This window comes from Ictidomys tridecemlineatus, chromosome 6 (genome assembly GCF_052094955.1).
Source record: "Ictidomys tridecemlineatus isolate mIctTri1 chromosome 6, mIctTri1.hap1, whole genome shotgun sequence".
NCBI lineage: Eukaryota > Metazoa > Chordata > Mammalia > Rodentia > Sciuridae > Ictidomys > Ictidomys tridecemlineatus.
In genome coordinates this window covers 8104011-8124778 of record NC_135482.1, presented here as the reverse complement: position 1 = coordinate 8124778, position 20768 = coordinate 8104011, and the positions used below count along the sequence as shown (strand labels likewise).

General features: G+C 61.6%; 1 protein-coding gene and 1 long non-coding RNA gene across 2 annotated transcripts in view; one reads left to right on the top strand and one right to left on the bottom strand.

Moving 5' to 3' along the window:
• Positions 1-8644: 8644 nt before the first annotated feature.
• On the bottom strand, positions 8645-11305 carry LOC144378304 (uncharacterized). Its single transcript, XR_013440003.1, has 3 exons — positions 11094-11305; positions 10706-10772; positions 8645-9905 (listed from the first exon to the last, which is right to left on the bottom strand). It is a non-coding gene; the product is annotated as an uncharacterized LOC144378304 (long non-coding RNA).
• A 227-nt stretch (positions 11306-11532) lies between these two features.
• The window catches only part of Cacna1i (calcium voltage-gated channel subunit alpha1 I), a 95545-nt gene continuing 86309 nt past the window's right edge, over positions 11533-20768 (top strand). Inside the window, exon 1 of the mRNA XM_078052700.1 lies at positions 11533-11682. The gene's annotated coding sequence lies outside the window, so the exon portion shown is untranslated. The remainder of the gene's footprint in view (positions 11683-20768) is intronic.

The following is a 20768-nucleotide window of genomic DNA, read 5'->3' as shown; positions in this document are numbered from 1 at the left end:
CGTCTGTGGACTGTGTGACTTGAGCGAATGGCCTCTGCTTCCGTGCCTCGGTTTCCCCTCCTGTGCTCTTTGAAAACGACTGGCCCGGGGTGGCCGCGAGGGCCGGGGAGCAGGTTCTAGGTGCTTCTGAGCCGAGCTCTTGCATCAGTAGCTCCGTCTCTGGAGCAAACCCCGAGCAAACCCAAAGGAAACGCTTGCTTGGCTCGGCGGTGTTGGAGGTCCTCTGCGACCGCCGCCCTGTTGCTCTGGGCCCGTGGTGGCATGGCATGTCATGGCAGAGGTACATCCCTGCCCCTCTCACAGCTGGTACAAAAAATGGAGGAGGCTGGTGACCCCCCCCCCCGGCTTAGGACTGCACCTCCAGTGACCCGAGGGCCTCCCACTGGTCCCACTTCTGCCCCCCACTCAGGTCCATCCCTTGCCACCTTTATTCTTTATTTTGAGACAGGGTCTCACTAAGTTGTCCAGGCTGACCTTGAACTTCAACTCCGGATCCTCCTGCCTCAGCCTCCTGAGTAGCTGGGATTCTCCGTGTGCACCTGGCTGGGCCCCGCCTCTTAAAGCCTGTGTCCCACTAGCACCACATTGGGGGCCAAGGCTTTGACACATGGGCCTTTGGGGACATTCCAGGTCCAAACAGTGGGGACACCTGTCCTTTCATAAGATCTTAGTGACAAGCTCGTCCTCACACTTGGGCTGTGACACTGTGTCTGACCCATTGGTGGGTGTAGAGATTGAGATGGAACCTGCTCATGACAGTAGGCAGTCAGGCCGGGGGGCATCCAGGCTCCTCCATCAGTAGGACTTTGGGGATGCCACCCCCTTGCTGTGCCTGTGTCCCCTTCTTTGACCGGGGCATCAGGCTCACCTTGGTGGGCTCTGAGGACCACCCCTCCTGCTGCAGAACCTTCAGCCAGGTGACGGACCTCTCTGGGCTTCAGGTCCCTCATCTGTACAATGGTGGAAAGAGTAGCAGCTGCCACCCAGGGTGCTGTGACGGTGACATGGGTTAAAATGTGACAAGTGCTCAGAACAGGGCCTGGGGCACGAGGAACGCCTGCTATGGTTATTACTGGCTACCTTTTGGTGATAGAGGCTGGGGACCTCCCTGCCCGGCAAGGGTTCTGCCCCTCAGCCATGTCCCCTGCCCTACTGTGAAACTTGCCAAAGGGAACACCTTCAGGGGGTCCATGGGCGGCAGACGCTCAACCCTGGAGTGTCCACCAGGGACGGCTGGGGTGGGTGTGGAGACCCCGGTACTGGTGGAGCTTGTGAGCAGGGTCCTCATGGGTGCCAGAGGGTGAGGCGCCCCCCACGTCTCCCCCCCCCATGTCTCCTCCCCTCCCTCCCCTCCCCTCCTCCCCTCCCCTCCCTCCTCCCCTCCCCTCCCCTCCCTCCCCTCCCCTCCTCCCCTCCCTCTCCTCTCCTCCTCCCCTCCCCTCCCTCTCCTCCCTTCCCTCTCCTCCCCTCCTCCCCTCCTCCCCTCCCTCTCTCTCCTCCCTCCCCTCCTCCCCTCCCCTCCCTCCCCTCCCCTCCCCTCCCCTCCTCCCCTCCCTCTCTCTCCTCCCCTCCCCTCCTCCCCTCCCCTCCCCCCCTCCCCCCTCCCCTCCTCCCCCCCTCTCCTCCCCTCCCCTCCTCCCCTCCCTCCCCTCCCTCCTCCCCTCCCTCTCCTCCCCTCCCCTCCCTCTCCTCCCCTCCCCTCCTCCCCTCCCCTCCCTCTCCCTCCTCCCCTCCCCTCCCCTCCCCTCCTCCCCTCCCTCTCCTCCCCTCCCCTCCCTCTCCTCCCCTCCCTCCCTCTCCTCCCTCCCCTCCTCCCCTCCCCCTCCCCTCCCCTCCCCTCCTCCCCTCCTCCCCTCCCCTCCCTCTCCTCCCCTCCCCTCCCTCTCCTCCCCTCCCCTCCCTCTCCTCCCCTCCCTCCCTCTCCTCCCCTCCCCTCCTCCCCTCCCCTCCCTCTCCCCTCCTCCCCTCCCTCCCCTCCCCTCCCCTCCTCCCCTCCTCCCCTCCCCTCCCTCTCCTCCCTCCCCTCCCTCTCCTCCCCTCCTCCCCTCCCCTCCTCCTCCCTCCCCTCCTCCCCTCCTCCCCTCCTCCCCTCCCCTCCTCCCCTCCCTTCCCTCTCCTCCCCTCCTCCCCTCCTCCCCTCCTCCCCTCCCCTCCTCCCCTCCCTTCCCTCTCCTCCCCTCCTCTCCTCCCCTCCCTCTCCTCCCTCCTCCCCTCCCCTCCCCTCCTCCCCTCCTCCCCTCCCCTCCCCTCCCTCCCTCCCCTCCCCTCCCCTCCCCTCCCCTCCCCTCCCTCCCCTCCCCTCCTCCCCTCTCCTCCCCTCCCTCCCCTCCCCTCCTCTCCTCCCCTCCCTCTCTCCCCTCCCCTCCTCCCCTCCCTCCCCTCCCCTCTCCTCCCCTCTCCTCCCTCCTCTCCCCTCCTCCCCTCCCCGCCCTCTCCTCCCCTCCCTCTCTCCTGTTCCTGAGACCCACAGTCTCTAGAGACCTGGTGAATTGAGATGTAATTAGATTAGGGGCCGTGGTTATTTGTAGGCCGGGATCCTCTGGGGGCAGGGGAGGCCTGAGGGGGCCATCTTCCTCTCTGAGCTCAGAGGTTCTCTCCTGAGGGACCCAGGGGGGGGGCCTGGGGAGAGCACCAGTCCTCGTCCCTCCTCAGCCTTCTCGAACCCCCCTGTGGTCCTCCTGGACAAACTCTCACAGGGCACAGGACCTTCTTCCTCCCTCGGCCTCAGTTTCCTCATCTGCACAATCTGACGAAGCCAGAAGAGGGGAGACAGCAGGAGGGAGGAGCCCCGAGAGCTGTCCCTAGGGCTACTAGGAGGCAGTAAGTCTCCAAAAACCCAGAACCCATGACACCCCCATTGCCCTTCCCTCCTGAGGGCCCAGTGGTCACCCCACCCGAGTCCTAGGACATATCGGCCCCCCCATTTCTCTCACAGGGAAGGAAAGGAAAGGAATGAGTTGTGGTGGTTCCTGCTCTTCAGAAGCTCCCTGTCCAGTGGGGGAGATGGAGGAGCAGAGCCCGAAGGAGGAAAGGGGGAAAGGGAGGCAGCTCAGCTTGGCTGCACAGCATGTGCAAAGGCCCGGGCCGGCTGGTGTGGGAAGGAGTGGTTAGCACTCCTCTACGTTTGCAGAGGAAAACAAATCTTTGAAGCTGTTGGGAGTACGTGAAATGCCACGTACCCTGGGAAACGGAAGCCTGTTCTGTGACAGTGTGAAAACTCACAACCTCGCCGTCAAGTCAGGGAACAAAAACATGGAAATGACTAGGAGCTCAGTTCAGCTTCGGTTCAGCGGGTCTGAGCCCCACACTCCAGACGGCTCAGCTCCACCTCCGGCCTGGGTCCCCCTGAGCACGTCCTGGAGTCGGGCTCAGCGAGGTCCCCCTGGAGTCGGGCTCAGGGGGGTCTCCCTACAATCGGTTCCTTGATTCCTCAGCCGCATTTGCTTGTGGTGTTTCTCTTGGTCACTGTAGTTATTAGAAAATGATGTCAAAGAAGAAAGTGCTCCTGTCCCCGAGAGTCCCCGCTGCCTTCCTGCCCTCCTGGCCTCCTTTCCCACCTCTCCTGCCCAGCTCCTGAGTCCTGCTGAGCGACAGAGGTCAGGCCTGACCAGGGTGTCGGGAGCCTGCTCAGCACCACGGACAGCGACGGAGCTTGAGGGGGCGGCGGCTGCTGGGCCACTCCGGACACCCTGGTCTGGTGGCAGAGGACCTTGAGCGCCAGCTGGGGCGCAGGGAGCTGGGCTGGGGCGGGGCAGGCGGGGGATGTCGGAGGAGCTCTCCGTGGGTCCAGAGATCCCTGGCCACTGGAATGTGGGACCAGCACCCCTGCCGGGGCTGGCGAACAGCCCCTCTCGGTGCTCAGCCCCGCTCCGGCCTTGGCCTGGCTGATCTCCTCTGCAGCGTGACCTTGGGCAGGCCTCGTGCCCTCCCACCCAACCTCCTGGCTTCGAAGGGGGCCGTGGGGACCGCGTTATTTCTGAGCTTGGAGCCGGACCCGGTGGTCAGCTCCTGGTGAAGAGCTGCTGCCAGGGCCAGGGCAGGGCAGGGCCAGGGCGGGCTGGCGGGCTGCGTGGGGAGGGCGGGCTGTGGGGCGGGGCGGGCAGGGGGACCTCCGGGACAGAGGAGCCCCTGGGCCTGTATATTTAGCTCCCGAGGTGTATAAACCCGAGCCGAGCCGCTGCTCGCTGCTCGGGTGAGTCATCTCTGCGCTGCAGCTAAAGTTAGGCTCCATCGCAGGCTCCGCCCCCTCCTCCGGCCCGCGCCCTCCCCGTCGCGCATCTCGCCCCCAGCGCCCACCCCTCGCCCTTCATCCCGCTCCTCTTTGATGCTCTGAACTCAGCGCGGCCCCTTCCCGGGGGCACCTGGGGACGGGCGCATTGGCACTCGTCCTGTGTGAGTGTGAACTCAGTGGTCACCGAGCCTGTGCACCGGGGCGCCGCGCTGGGGGAGCTCTGGGGGCAGTGGCATCTGGGTGTGGTGCGGTGCCTTGGTGCGTGTGGGTCTGTGTGCCCAGGCAGAGTGCAGAGGTTGGTGTCACCGTCTCTGGGAGTCTCCTTCCGGGAGCAGCAGCTTGGTGCCTGGAGGTGAACGCTCTGGGTCAAAAACCCCTTAACTCTCCTGGAGGAGCGAGGGTGGAGGGGGGTCCACAGCCCTCTGCAGGCCAGGAGGGGGTGCAGGCTCCAGGTTGTGGACCCGGCTGGGCAGGACGGAGTGTGGGGTGGACGCAGGCGTGGCTCTGGGCTCTGCCACTCTTTGTCCTGTGATCTTGGGCCAGTGTCTTTGCCTCTCTGGACTCTGTGCATCTGCCAGAGGGTCATGAAGACCCTGCTCACCCCCAGACTAGGCAGGAGAGGGGGCCAGGGAACTCACAGTGTGGGGCCAGCTGGGTGGTAGTGCCACGCTGGTCACTAGGAACACTGGAGCTCTGTCTTGGCTGAGTTCCTGCTTTTCTGCCCCCATGGGGTTGGCCCCAGCTCCCATTATCATCTACGTGGACTTTCAAACAGAGTTGGAGGCTGGGCCTCCCCATGAAGGCCGCCTCCATCCTAATCCACACATGGCCACGCCCACTCTCCTGGCACATCCTACCAGCTCTCTCTGCAGGAAGCCCCCCCCCTCCAGCCTGCTGAGGCTGGGCCTGGCCTCCTCCAATCCGGGGGTGCCTCTTTTACGCAGCCCCTCCTGGCTCTGTGCCTGCAGGAAGGGCCCCCTGGGGAGGCTCTGTGGCAGGCGTAAGTGTGGGGGTGGGGAGAGGCGCGGATGGCGGGAGAGGGGGCTGGTGGCAGGGCTCACCTGGGTGGGTGGCCCAGATGCTGGCCCTTCACTAGAAGGTGAGAGGGGACAGAGGGAGGCTCCCTGCCCTCACAGGCTGCTCCCTGCCGTCAGGGCTGTCCCCTGACCATCTCATTTCAAAGGACGGTGACCCTCAGGCTGGAGACGCAGCTCAGGGTAGAGAATGGCTGTGCATGTGAGGGACCTTGGTGTTCAATCCCCAGCTTCAAAAAATAAAGGAGCGACAGTACCAGCTGTCCCCATTGCCTGTCCCCGCCTTCCTGTCCTGCCCAGGCCAGTCACTATTTAAGGGACTTGTCCCCCGTATGTGCTTTCTGACCCACCATGAGGGTGTGAGCTCGGCTGGGTCAAGGGCTTGGCTTTGTCCCTGCTGGACCCCAGGGCGACACCGTGCCTGGCAAGACCCACAGGCCGGAGTGCAGTGGGGGACACAGCCAGGGGCCCCTGAGTGACCCTGGCAAGGTCCTGGAAAGGTGACCTCTGACCTCTCAGTGCCACCCAGGGCCACGGCCAACCAGAGGGCAGGGCGGGCTGTTCCCCGAGTCCAGAGCCAGCGCAGGCCAGGAGCAGGCAGAGCCGGGGACTGGACTCGGGAGCCTTTCCAGGGGTGCTGGAGGGGAACCCATGTTCTTGGGGTGCTGGGTAGGAACCCACCGAGCCCTGGGGGCGATCGCTGTTGACAGAGATCAAAGCCTCAGGGGAAGGCCCCCCTGCAGAGGCGCCAGGCGCTCTGCACCAAGCCAGCTGCTCCCTGCAGTGTCCCTCTCGAGCCACCAGGGCTCCCAGTGGCCACCATAGGGCGACCAACTGAACAGGGCCAGCCCCCCAGCCCAGGGCTGCTCCCACCCACGCAGCCCCCAAATGTCTCTCCTTGGTGGTGACCTTGGAGGCAGCTTCCTCGAGGTCCGCCTGCGGGTGCCAGCCTTTGTCCAGCTGAGGATAAAAAGGACAGTGGCCGTTCACTCAGCTCTTCTTCTGCAAGCAGCAGGAGCTGCAGGGAGACCGGCCACGGGGAGGAGCGAGCACGTGTGTGCGTGGGGGGCTTACACACAGGGACGGGGCGGGGGACAGAGGCAGAGCTGGGCACACGCCCCAGAGACAGCAGAGGGAGAAGGCAGAGAAACTGCCCGGGAGGAAGGGGTCGGGCAGGAGAAATGAGGAAAAGAGAAAGACACCAGAGACACAGCACGGAGACAGAGGGGGAGGAGGCAGGGGTCAGAGTGGCCCCCAGCTGCCCTGTGGCTTCTCCTCTGGCTCCTTGGCTCCCAAGCCTCACCGCCCAGGCTCCCCCCTCCTCCTTGGCCTGTGTCCTCACCAGTCCTTACACTTGCTGGCCACCTGGGTTGACCTTGGGACGCTGGGCCAGAAAAGCCCTCCAGGCCTCCAGGCTGCCTCCTCAGGGGACCCTCCTCCTGCTCCTGGGGCTCCGCTCTCTACTGAGCTCCCCCGGGGCGGGCCCCCCAGGGCGGCCCCCCCAGGCTGGGGTCCTTGCCTCTCTGCTCCGTGCATTTACACCTGCCACACAGAAGATGTCAAGGGCAGAGCACCAGCTGGCCCCACAGCGACCTCTGGCGTGGCCTCCACCTCAGTTTCCTCCTCAGTAAAACCAGCGTGGGAATGACTGCCCCGGAGCCGAATTCAAGAAACGACCCAGCAAACATTGGGCACCTACTGTGTGCTGAAGTCCAGGATGTCATGAGGCACAAAGGGACTGTGCCAGCTGCCAAGCACCATGGGGGAGGGGGCTCCTGGCGTGTGCCGGGTGGGGCTCTGGCCAGTGGCCCCCTGACATTGACACCTCCGCCCCCCAGCGGCAGACCCTGCACGGCCCTCTCCAGATGCGCCCCATCCAGACAGCTTCTAGGTGTCAACCACCTCTTTTGGCTGAGTCAGGGACCTGAGTTTCCCGACATCTGTCCCCATCGGCCCTCTGTCCCCTCTCCAGCCTGCCGTCTGGTGGGTGGGACAACAGGGATCTCTCTCTCTCTCTCTCTCTCTCACCCTGGCCTGCCTCATTTGGGCAGCTCATCTGCTCTGTGACCCTGGGCAGTTCACGCCGTCTCTGAATCTGGCCTCTCGTGGCTCTGGGGGTTGCGTGGGCTCACGAGGTGGGTGGACCCCTGCCGGTCATGGAGGGAATCCCGGGTCCTTACCAGCCGGCGCAGCGGCCCGCCCCTGCCTGGATGGGGCTCCTGGGGGTGCAGGCATCATGGGGGAGGCCAGTGTCCTCTGGGATCCTCTGGCTTTGACTTGGCCCAGTTGGTGGGGGGGCCTGCCCTGCCCAGGGCTGTTCTCAGTCTTGTCCTTTCTTCTTGGTCCAGGGGACACAGAGCAGCACCCCGTCCTCTTTCGTTTTAACTGGAGACAGGGCCTCCCTGAGCTGCAGAGGCTGCCTGACCTTGCCGTCCTCCACCCCTGCCTCAGCCTCTCTCTGGGGCTGCTGGGGACCCAGGAGTGCGTCTCCGCTTCCAGCTCCTGTTCGACACCCACACGGGGTGGGGGGCTGAGGCTGCTGTCCCGCAGGGACCGGAAGTCCAGCCCTGCCCTCCCGGGGACTCTGGGGCGAGCCCCGGGTGCCAGCCCTCCGTCTCCCGCTCTCCTCGCCCTCCATGCTTCCCCGAGCTCCGCCTTCCTCGTGGTCACCGAGGGACACCCGCTGGCCCTCCACACAGGCTCCGGCCCCCTTGGCGCCTCTGAACTCACCGGTGCCCGCAGGTGTCGGGTGCAGCCTGGCCTGTCCCAGGCGAGAAGCCCCGTGCCCAGCCCCCGGCTCTGTGTCTCCGTCTCCTCCTGTGTCCCCCGCAGTCAGCAGTCCCAGGCTTTCCCACCTGGGAGCGTCCCAGCCTGGCACCGCCTGGGGGTGCTGGGGAGGGGACACAGGCCAGCAGGCCAGGCAGTGAGCCCGGGACCCCTCCCCCACCCTGCAGTTCCCGTTCTGTCACTGGATCCTCCAGTCCTGGCGCAGGGTCCCCTGGGCCCCAGAGCTCCTGGCAGCACGGGTTCTTAGGGCTTGGGAGGCAGTGGGGGAACTGGGCTCTGGCCCGGCTCATGAGCCCATCCCCTCCCGTGTCCCAGGGGGGTGTGCTCTCTCAGGGTACTGGGTATGACGGTGTCTTACCCCATTCTCAGTTTGGAATCCCGGAAACCTTCAAGTGTAGAGCTTTTGAGTCTTAGAATCCAGAATCCTAGTTTAGAGCACACAACCCCGGAATTCAGATCCCAGCTCTGCTGCTTATTAGCTGTGTGACCTTGAGTGAGTTACCTAACCTCTCTGTGCCAAAGGCGCCTCATCTGTAAAACAGCAGCAGCAATTTCCTAAGATGTGTTCAGGGTTAAAAGTGTTAATGTTTGTCAAGGGCTTTCACCAGGCCGGGGCCCGGCTCAGATAATTGATCTTCGAGCATTTAAGAAACCAGTCCGCGTGCGTTCTGAGGATGTCGGAATCTTTATCTTTGTCCTCACAGGATCTGTGGATCTGGAAGGAACCTCATCTCATGTTCTAGGGCAGGAAGCCTGACCCAGCTTCCCCAGTGGAGGATGCCCCTGGGGAAGGTGGGGGCGGGCGTCAATGGGGGTGAGAGGGAGTCCCCACTGTCAGGGGGTGCGTTGGGGGGTCCAGGCTGAGATCCACGTCACCCGCCTCCTGGCGGACACCCTGCAGGCCTGGAGGGGCTGGTGTGCCTGCAGCTGATGCGGCCTTTGCAAACACCAGCCTCAATATAAATAGCAATAATGAATAAATGAAGCTCCCGGGACGGACTGCCCAGCCTGCCTGCTGCCTGGGCGGGAGCCACACTCCCCTCCCCCAGGGGTGGAGGATCCTCTCTCCTCCTACTTCCTTCTTGGCTTTTAGTGTCCACAGGACCCACTCACTGTCCTGCAGGGTGGGGTGGATGGACTAGTGGACAACCAAGGCTTTACTTGAAGCATAAAGCATTCAGGTTAGATACAAAGCAGGACTTCTGCAGGCGTGGGTGCTTGTAGGAGGCTGGGGGGGGGGCTTGCTGGGAGAGGGACAGGAGGATCATTTCTGCTCAAACACAGAATAGAGAACTTTGTTCAGAGCTGCTCAGAGAGCAAAGGAACTGACCCAAGAGGTGTGCGACTGTGTCACCACGGTCACGTTGGGGGGCTGCCGCTGAAGGAACCCAGAATTCACCACCTGATGGGTCTCGAGGTCCTGGGAGCCTCGGGACTTGGTGAAACACGTGGAGGAGGATGGGGAGAGGGGAGCGAGGCGGCATCCGCTCTGGCCCTCAAACCAGATTCCTTCCGCCCTCGGGCCGGGCTCTTCAACGGCACCCCACCGGGGGACTTGGAGGCCTGCTGGGCCGCTCAGTGTCTGCCTCCGTGACGTCCTGATGCCGTGGGCCACCTTCCTCCTCTCAGGTCTCAACCCTGTCCACTCCCATAAGGCTCAGCTCAAGCATTCCACCTTTGACGAGCCGCTCCTGAAGCCTCTCTGATCCGAAATCCACTTATCCAGCTGGGGACACTGATCTGTTGGAGTCACACCTACGGGGCGTCTTGTGGCCTAGTGTGTACTTTCAGGACCTTGCATTGTGGTCTGGTTATGAAGGGTTTTCTCAGTGACAAAGGTTTATCTTGTCTCCCTGGACAGAATTAAAGATAGCAAGGGATAAAGGTTTGTTGAGCAACTACTATGCTCCAGGCACTGTGTTAGGTCCTTTAGAAACTGTTTGCACCTTGGGAATGTGAACTTTTATCCCCATTCCACAGCGGGGGGCGGGCGGACCTGGGGTCCAGATGTTCTGGGGCTTGCCCATCCCCCCCCCCAGTCATGAAATGGCAGAGTGAAGACCAACCAACTTCCCCAAGGCTGCGCTTGTCTGCAGAACAGCAGCCCCAGGGCAGCCCCAGCTTCCTCCCGCAGGAGCCAGACCAGTGTGATGTCCCCACCCCATGTTCTGTGCTCCAAGGAGGTGGGAAGGGCTGAGCAGGTGACCGAGTGTGGAGAGACACCTGGGTGGTGCTTGGGGAACACCAGATCACTTGGGGCTCCTGCTTCCCTGCAGAGTAACCTTGGCTGGGTAGCTCACCTCTGGACTCAGTTTTATCATCAGTAAAATGGAGGCAAAGGGTGGACTTCCAGGAGATGCTGGGCACATAATAGCTGCTCATTAAATGCTTGGGGAGTTGTAGAACCGTGAGCAATTTGACCTGTCTGTGAGAGGCTCTTGATGCCTCTCATTTGTTTGGGAACAAATGAATCAATAAAAATGGATGTTAATCTTGAATGCTCCCCTGTCCCCAAATGGTAGCCCTGAGGGAGAGGGGAAGGGAGACATGGCTCGGGCATGGGATTGGGGAACTGGCCATGCGAAGGACTGCCCCCTGGGAGTGGAGAGGCCGAGGGAGGCCCTTGCAGCTGGAGAAGGCGCATCTGTCTCACCCGCATCTGTCTCACCCGGGGCCCTCCAGGAAGCCTTCCTGAAGGAGGCGGCCTTCCTAAACCGAGGCTGGAAGAAAGGTGCGAATGAGAAGTGGGCAGGCAACTGGGGCGGCTGGCGACCTCTGGAGGGGTTCGGCCCAGCGCCGCCGTGAGGAGCGAGCGGTGGTCCCAGAGGAGGGCACACCCCCCACCTCGCGTCTCAGAGACCTCTGGAGTGTGGGAGCCCAGTCAAGGGCTGGCACTCGGCTGGGTCACCGATAGGGTTCCCCTTTTACGCATGACGCAGTCCCAGACTGAGGGGCCAGGACCCTCCCCTGGGCAGGACCCTGAATTCTCAGGAGGTGGCCGCGGGGCGGGGGCCTCCTGGCCTCCGGGGAGGGGTGCTCACCGGCCGCCGCCGTCATTCAGTCTGTCGCCTCCACGCCTCCCCCCTCCAGCGTCCCGCGCCTGCAGCTTTCCCCGAAGACATTTGGTGTCAGTATAAGGACGGTTTTCCTCGCACGCGGCGCGGCTCGGTCTCGCCGCCGCCGCACGTCCCCGCACCGCCGGGCGCTCGGGCTCCTCCGCAGCCCCCGCCGCGCAGACCCCGCGCCTCGAGCCCGGGCCGGGGGCGCCCTCCGCGCAGGGGCGCACGGACGCGGCCGACCCCGGCCCGCGCGCCGCCCCTCCCGGCACCTGCCACCGCTCGGCCGGGCCCCGCGCCCCCGCCCCCGGCCCGGAGCGCCGCCCGCCGCCGCCGCGCGCCAACTCCGCTCGGCCCGCGCCCCCGGCCCCGCCGCCGCGCCCCGCCATGGCCCGGCGACCCGGGCCCGCCGCCCCGCGCCCGCCGCCCCCCGCGCCCCGGGGGCTCCGCTGAACCGGCATCGGAGGGCCGGGGCCGCGGGGCGGGGGTCCCTCTCGATCGCCCGCCTCGGGGGTGGCGGCGCCCCGCGCCTCCAGCCCGGACCACCCCGCTGCCCGGCCACGTCCATGCCAAGGTAGGTGGCGGTGGGGCGGGGGCGGGGGACCCGGCGAGGGCTCCGCGGCGCCGCCGGTTCTTGGCGCGTTGGCCGCGGACGGATTGATTTCTTTATTTCGGGAGAGCAGTGTCCCCACCCGCGCGTGCCCATCAGGTGGGCCCCCGTCGCGTGCCCCGGGCCTCTGCCTTGGGAGAAGGACGGGAACTTTGACCGGGCCCCTCTCCAAGGCCACGAAAGTTCTTTGGGTGCCAACCCCGAAGCCCAAAGCCGGCCGAGTCAGCGCTGCAGGAATTTATTCAACAAGTCAGGCTGCCGCCCGTGGCCCGGCTGTCTGTCTGTCCGTCCCGCGGCCCCTCCGCTGCTGCAGTTCTGCCACCAGCCCGACCAGAGCTGGTGCCGGGGTCCGGCAGGGCTGAGCCGGGAGTGCTGGCCGCGGGAGAGTGGCAGCCCGGTGGAGTGGGGGAGCCCCGGCAGGGTTTAACTTTCCTCCAGGCTGGGGTGGCGCAGGGCCCCCCGCGAGGCCGGTCCCCAGCCGGCGGCCCAGGCTGCACCGCATGGAGCCAGGCCAGGGTCGGAGCTGGGACTCCAGGGGCTACGGGGATCCTCAGCGGCGCTGGGGATGGTTATATAATGAGTGTTTATGATGATTAGGTTTTAATTGTCAGCTGGGTGGTGTGTGTAGGGGGCTGGGGGGCAAGAGGGCTCCGCAGGGGCTGGGAAGGCCTCTTTTGGGGGAGGTCATGATACCTGGGGGAGGGGGCTTTGGATGGGCCAGGGTGAGGCATCCGCCAGTGCTGCTGTCTGTCCCTCTTCCTGGTCAGGATCCTGGGGGCTTCAGAGTGGTGGAGAAGACTGGGGATCTGGGGCGACTCCTGAACTATAATCTGGTCCTGGGAATCTGTGTTCTGGGGTCAGGTGTGTGTGTGTGTGTGTGTGTGTGTGTGCGAGAGAGGGTGAGAGAGGCTGCGTGTCTCTGGTGTGGTGGGGTCTGGGTGTTTGTGAGTGTCCTGGGCTGGAGAGCTCAGGTGGGCCTGAGCAGGCGGCCAGCCTGCGTGTCCCTCTCTGCCTGGGGAATTCGACCCACAGACCCCTGGACCCCCAGACCCCGGCACTGCCTAGGGACAGGATGCTGGGCAGACACAAGTGTGGGTCCCTGGGCTGGTGCGGGGACAGGGCTTGGAGGAGTTGGGCTGCACCCCTTGCCGGGTCCTCAGGCCCTACCTCCACTGCCAAGCCACCTCTTGGGTCAGTCCTCCCTCAGCCCCAGGGCCTCTGGCTCCTGAAACTCTTCTCTTCAGGACAAACTTTCTGTTTAGGCTCCAGGTCCCAGGACTGGGCTGGGCACTGGGCAGGAGTCTAGGGACCTCCCTTCCCCTCTGCCTCAGCCGTCACCTCTGAGTCCTGGGAGGGGATGCAGTGGGTGACAGGTGACGACAGGACAGGGTGACACTGAGCAGGGGCCACGCAGTCTAGGGGATGGGGAGAGGCAAGAGGGTATCCTGGGGTGAGCCAGGTCGCCCGGCAGGAGCTGGTAAACCTCCCACACTCACGGGAAGCCTGGCACCAGACATGTCCCACTCTGGCCTCCCGGCTGCTCAGAGCATCTCTGAGGGGCACAGGACGGGCAGCCTGGGGGAGGGCTGCAAGCTGCAGGAAGCCTCAGCCCTTTCCTTGGACCAGGGGCCTGCGGACCCCACTCCCCAGTTCCTGCCTCTTGCTCTCCCCCTCGGAAGGCTTGGGGCTGAGAGGGCATCTCGCGGGCCCACCAGGGGGCGCCAGGCAGTCCTGCATCCCGGGCCGACTCCCCTTGACCTTGGGTGGGCAGGTGGGGGCGGAGATTGCTGAGAAGCCCCTGCGCACCCACGGCTCTGGCCTCCAGGAGCCGGCCAAGCCCAGAGGCTTCCAGGAACCGCTCGGCCAGTCGCAGGCTCTTTGTGGTTTGGGGCCCAGCGCCCCACCCTGGCCGAGCCGGCGGGTGGCCCCTCCACTCCCCTACCAGGTCCCCTTCGTCAGGCCCCTCTCCTACTCTCTGTGCCACCTTCACCCTGCAAGCCAAATGTGGCTCCTGGGCTCGGCTCCCAAGGCGGCCGTCCCTGGGTCCCCTCGCCCCTCCCCCACCGTGGCGGGCGCCCGCCCCCAGCACCCTGAGCTTTCCAAGGTAAAGGAACCCGGCTCCCGTGGGGGTCCTCGATCCTGGACGGTCTCCCCACGGCTGCCTGGTTCTCTGATTCCCCAGCCCCGCATGAGGGTTGCTCGGAAACTAGGTCTGGAAAGAGGGGACCCAGAGATGGGCGTGGGGGTCCAGGGGCACCCCACCAGCTGCAGGGAGCCGGCCCTTCCCACCCCTGCGCTCCCCTCCCTCCCCTCCCCCTTCCCTTCCCTCCTTCCCCTCCACCTCTGACCCCTTCCTCCTCTCTTCTGCAGAACATTTTCTTCCCACATGTTCCCAGGCTGTCCCCGGCTTATGTCCTCCACCGGCCCTTGTGTTCCAGGAATCCGGAGCTCAGAGAGGGGGGTCCTTAGGGGGCAGTCTGCGGGCCCAGGGGCGTCTGTGTCTGTGACCTGCCTGAGGGCCGGGACCTCTGGGTCTTCCGGCCTTGGCCTGTGGTCCTGAGGTCCAGGAGATGAGGGCTGCCAGTCCAAAGGGGGAAGAAAACAGGTCTGATTTGATGATTTTCTTTTTCCTCTTTCTTTCCCAGTTACATTCACCAGGCGCCTACTGTGTGCCAAGCCCTGTCTGACCACTGAGCAGTGAAAAGGGGCACACAAACCAGACCTGCCTTCTAGGGGCTTCCGTTCCCGTGGGGGAGGGTCCGACCTCCCTGCCAGGTGCTTGTGGGGACAAAGCCACAGATTCTGTGCTCTGAGTGGAGACCCCGGCCTGTGGGAAACTTGGGGAGCGGGGTGGGGGTGGGGGTGGAGGCCTCTGGAGGCCACAGTCTCCTTTGGGGCCAGGTTCAGTGGAGATCTGCTCCTGCCTCCTGGACCTCGTCCCTTCATCTTCCAGGTCCAGCCTCTGCCTGCTGGTCCCTTCTCTTTGTCTCTTTGGTACTGGGCACTTACCACCGAGCCACATCCCCAGCCGTATTTATGTTTCATTTAGAGACAGGGTCTCAATAAGTTGCTTAGGACTTCACTAAGTTGCTGAGGCCGGCCTCGAACTTGTGATCCTCCTGCCTTCGCCTCCTGAGCTGCTGGGATGACGGGCCTGTGCCAGCACCTCCCCCCCAGCTGTCTCCCTCCCCTGGATTTGATCAGAGCGATCTGGCTAATGATGCATCCCAAGAAGGGCATTTGGCCTCTGCCCCACTCCCTGCTCTGCCCCACTGAGCAATCAGGGCCACATCCTGCCCTTCTCTGGGCCAGGGACTGAAGCGTCCTCTCTGGACTGCTCAAGCCAGGAGAGAGATGAACACATCCGTGGCTGTGACCCAGAGGGGCGGTCCCCCAGCACCACGGGAGCACTGGCTTGTTGTACAACTGGGAGATATCTTCCACCTTAAAGGGTTTTTGTGGGCGGGGGATGGAGGGAGCTCATTGCTCTTGCATTGCACCAGAAAAAAAAAAAAAGGCTTTTCTGAGGTTTGGAGGTGTCTCTGGAGCGCTCAGCGGGGCCTCCTGTTTTCATTAAGGTACTTTCCAAATTTCTTTCTGTTGGTCTCTCCGTTGCAAGGGGGGGGGGCAGGCACCGTCCAGCGAGTTTTATACACAGGGGAGGAGGCCTGGTGAGGCCCTGAGTGGGCCCTGGACTCTGGGTCCATTGCTTTTCCTGCTGGAAGCCGCCCCCCCCCCCCCCCCCCGGGGCCACCTGTACCTTGATTTGTTGGCTGAGGCAGGACCCGAGGCCCTGGGTACAGCAAGGAGAGTACAGAGTGACCAGCAGAGGCGCCCCTGGGAGGTGTTCAGACTCTGAGGGGGGCTCAGACACAGCCTGGCTGGCCACACTCATCAGAGGAGACCCTGAAAACAGACACACATCAAGGCCCGGGGACAAACACGGGTCAGGACCTTCGATAACCAGGGGGCTGCCACCTCCTGTCCGGACAGCCCTGATCTGGTGGCCTGGCATTGGACCTAGATCCAGATCCCGCTCTTTCTCTGAGTGGCTCTGGACTCGGGAGCCCCCTCCCCCTGAGCCTCGGTGTCCCCCCCACCCCCGTTGGTAAGCTGCCTTCTTTGAGCTGGTGCTCCCAGCTGTCCTGGAGGGGTGGCTGGCCCACTTGCTGAATGCGCTGCGGAGCTGGGAGGACTGGCTGTTGATTTGTGACGAGGCCACGATTTAATGTGTGGACGAGCTCCCTGATGGCGGTCCACTTGGGGCCACGCTTCAGCCACTCCTCTCTAAGCTGGAGGAGTGTGCAATGGCTCAGCTTCTCTGAAGAAGATCTGAGGGGTTTGGTGGACCACACCCCCCACAGGTGCTGCAGTCTGACCAGTGAGGCCAGGGCTCCGGTCTGCATCAGGGGAGGCCCTACCTGCAGAGCCAGGCAGGCCACCTCTCTGCTCCTCTCTGGGTGTTTGGTGCGAACCCGCTCCTGCCCAGGCAGAGGAAATCCGGCAGCTGCAGCGTAACCGGGGAGGGGTCCCGGGGAGGCAGACTGTGGAAATTGTCATCTGAGGAATGGTTGAGGGAGCTGGTGACAGGAGGCCTGGGGCAGGCCCCGGGTGGGCAGGCTGTAGCGTGCATCTGCAGGGCTGTCATGCGGAAGGGGGCAGCCGGTTCCGGCTCTGGGATGCCCGCCCTGGAAGGATCTGGGAGGCGGGTTCCCCGCAACCCGGCACAGACTTTCCTGCAGACCACCAGATGCCGGCTGTGCTCCGTTTGCCTGTGTGAGGGGTGAGTGTGTGTGTGTGTGCGTGTGTGTGAGTGTGTGTGAGTGTGTGTGTGTCTGTATGTAGCTGTATGTGTGTGTTGTCTGAGTGTGCGTGTGTGAGTGTGTGTGTGAGTGTGTCTGTGTGTAGCTGTGTGTGTGTAGCTGTGTGTGTGTTGTCTGAGTGTGCGTGTGTGAGTGTGTGTGTGTGTGTGTCTGTGTGAGTGTCCGTGTGTATGTGAGGATGTGTCTTGGTATAATTGTGAGTTCCTGTGTGTTGTGATTGTGTTGTGTGTGTCCACGTGAGAGTGACAGTGGGTGATGTCACCGCGTGGTCTTTGTGGGTATGTGTGGCATGGATGGGGCTGCTTCAGGGTTCCCTTGGCCTCCGAGGTCCCCTCTGTGAAGATCTAACCTGCAGAACTGTGGAGTTGGTGGAGGGGAGCGCCCAGCCCGGGGATGCCGCCCCTGCTCGCAGCGCCCCACTGTGTAGGCAGCTGGCCAGGGCACCTCCAGGCCACCTGCTGCCCGTGGGCAGACACAGAGCCGTGGGCACTGGCCTGGGGTGCAGCCTCCCCCCGCCCACCGCCCTGGTGACTCGGGCCTTTGTAAGTCCTGCCTCTAGGATCCTGGGAGTCTGCATCCCTGGGCTCCACTGGCCGCCATGGGGCTGGGGACCAAGGGTGATCTCACGCCGTCCCCCAAGAGCACGTGCACACACACAACACACACAGACACACACCACGCACACAGACACACACACAGATACCACACCACACACTCACACACCACACCATACACATACCACACACACACCACTCACACACACATACAGATACCACACCATACATAGACACACACCACACCATACACACTCACACACACCACACACACCACACACACAGACACACACAACACCACACACACACCACACACTCACACACCACACACACCATACCATTCACTCACACACACACCATGCACATAGACACACACACCACACACACACCACTCACACAGACACACACAACACCACACACACAGATAACACACCATACACACTCACACACACCACACACTCACACACCACACACACCAAACACTCACACACCACACACACCACACACAGACACACACCACACCATTTACTCACACACACACCACGCACACAGACACACACAACACCACACACATAGACACATACAGATACCACATCATACACATACACCACACCATACACACAGACACACACCACACACACCACACACACATACCACACACACACCACTCACACACACATATAGATACCACACCATACATAGACACACACCACACCATACACACAGACACACACACCATACACTCACACATACACCACACATACACCACATACACACCACACACACCACACACACAGACACACACATACCACACACACATCATGCACACAGACACACATACAGATACCACACCATACACACAGACACACACACCATACACTCACACATACCCCACCACACAGACACACACACACACACACCACACACACACCACATACACAGACACACACATACCACACACACACTATGCACACAGACACACACAGACACACACATACTACACCATACACTCACACACACACCATGCACACAGGCACATACAACACCACACACAGACACACATACAGATAACACACCATACACACAGGCACACACATCACACACATACAGACTCACACAGACACCACACACTCACACACACCACACCATACACAGTACACACACAGACACAGACACACCACACCACATAGACACACCATACACTCACACTCACTGTACACACACACCACGCACACAGACACACACCATAGCATACACACACACAACACACAGCATACCATACATACACACCACACACACTCACACATATACACTCACACTACACACACAGACACACACAGACACCATACCATACACACACATATAACACACACACACCACACTATACACAGCACACACACAGACACAGACACACCACACCACATAGACACACCACACACTCACACTCACTGTACACACACACCATGCACACAGACACACACACCATAGCATATACACACACAACACACAGCATACCATACATACACACCACACACACTCACACATACACACGCACACTACACACACAGACACACACAGACACCATACCATACACACACATATAACACACACACACCACATCATACACACCCACACACACCACACACTCACACACACACCATCCACACAGACACACACACATAGACACCACATCATACATACTCACACACCACACACAGACACACACACCACATACACAAACACCCACACCACACCATACACACACACCCCACACCACATACCCCACACCACACACACATACACACACACACCACACATAGACACCACGCCATACACACACACCACAGACCCACACACACTCACACAAACCACACCATACACACCACACCACACCACAGACACATAAACCATACCACACATAGCACACACACTCACAGATACACCACACATACACACATCATATCATACACACACCACATACAAACATACTCACCACACACATACCATACACATACTCACTGACACACACCACATGCAAACTCACACATACCACACTGTACATACATACACCACACACACAGAGACATACACTCACAGACACACACCACACACATCACATACACCACACAATTGCACACTAAACACACACACGCTCACATAACCTCAAGCTACACACACCACACACATACAGCACACACACTTGCACACCACTTACAATACATTCACACACCACACACACAGAGACCCATACCACATGAAAACTCATACACACCACACCATACACACTTATACACACCACACACACAGAGACATACACTCACAGACACATACACCATATATATCACACACCACACACACATCACACACATGACACACTCGACACACACATACACCACACACACTACACATGCATATAAGACACATACACTCACACACCACACAAGCGACACCACACTATATACACCATATACCACACACAGAACACGCCACACACACACACACACTTTCACCCATAACACACACACACACACACACACACACACACACGCGGGGTCTGGTCACCAGGCAGGCCTCATGTCTCCTCCAGCAGACACAGTACACCAGGGGCTCTCGAGTGCTGGCTGGAAGGTTCTAGAAGGCAGGTTTCTCTCTGCCCTGGGAAGATTTTGGGGTGACTCTGGACCAGCAGCTGGGTCTCTCACAGATACACCACACCTACACACACCATACCACACACACACACCACTCACACGGACACACACATGTGACTGCCACGTGCCTGTGATGGCTCAGCGTTTGGCTTGGAGTGGGCAGAGCTGAGCTGGGACCCACCTCTGCACCCGTGCCCCAAGTCAGCCCGGTGACCTGGGCATTGCTGGAGTCCCTGGGTCTGGTGTCTCCTCCACGAAGGAGAATGTCAGGGGCTGTGGTGAGAAGTGACACAGATGACGCCTAGAGCCCTTGCGTCATTGCCTGATGGTGGTGATGATGCGTGGTGGTGGTGATGGTGGTGATGGTGGTGATGGAAATGGTGATGCCAATGGTGGTGACGGTGATGGTAGTGATGGTGATGGTGGTGACGGTGATGGTGGTGATGGTGGTGATGGAGGTGATAATGGTGATGGAGATGATGGTGATGGTGATGGTGGTGGTGGTGGTGATGGTGATGGTGGTGGTGGTGGTGGTGGAGGTGGAGGTGATAATGGTGATGGAGATGATGGTGATGGTGATGGTGGAAATGGTGATGGTGGTGACGGTGATGGTGATGGTGGTGATGATGGTGATGGTGGTGATGATGGTGGTGGTGGTGGTGGTGGTGATGATGATGATGGAAATGGTGATGGTGGTGATGATGGTGGTGGTGGTGGTGGAGATGATGGTGATGGTGATGGTGGTGATGATGGTGATGGTGGTGGTGGTGGTGATGATGATGATGGAAATGGCGATGCCAATGGTGGTGACAGTGATGGTGGTGATGGTGGTGATGATGATGGTGATGGTGATGGTGGTGGTAATGGTGGTGGTGGTGGTGGAGATGATGGTGATGGTGATGGTGGTGATGATGGTGGTGGTGGAGATGATGGTGGTGATGATGGTGGTGGTGGTGGTGGTGATGATGGTGATGGTGGTGATGGTGGTGATGGTGGTGGTGGTGGTGGTGGTGGTGATGATG